Source organism: Theobroma umbraticum, unplaced genomic scaffold (genome assembly GCF_002168275.2).
Source record: "Theobroma umbraticum cultivar Fairchild unplaced genomic scaffold, ASM216827v3 scaffold_459.0, whole genome shotgun sequence".
In the NCBI taxonomy this organism is placed as follows: domain Eukaryota; kingdom Viridiplantae; phylum Streptophyta; class Magnoliopsida; order Malvales; family Malvaceae; genus Theobroma; species Theobroma umbraticum.
In genome coordinates, this window is record NW_018397286.1 from 416321 (window position 1) to 416573 (window position 253).

General features: G+C 41.9%; 1 protein-coding gene across 1 annotated transcript in view; it reads right to left on the reverse strand.

Annotated features, from left to right (window-relative positions):
• Positions 1-253, reverse strand: part of LOC149526235 (protein NRT1/ PTR FAMILY 1.2-like) — a 15318-nt gene that overhangs the window by 2221 nt on the left and 12844 nt on the right. The gene's annotated exons all lie outside the window — the stretch shown is intronic.

Genomic DNA, 253 nt, shown 5'->3' on the forward strand with positions numbered 1-253 from the left:
ATCCATAAGCCCAACTGCACACTAAGTAATACAAGACATTAATCACACTTAGAATTGTAAGAAGCCAATAATAGTAGTCATAGTGACCCTTATTAAGGTTGGTTGACACCCAGCTCACTTTCCCATTTTTTTGTGTCACGGTATTCAAAATTGCAACTAAAAGACTTCCGACCAAGTTTCCCACTGCCATGCCAAGGGCGAAAAGAGCCACTCCAATGCTAGCCATGCTTCCAGGGAACTGAGAGTAGTAGAA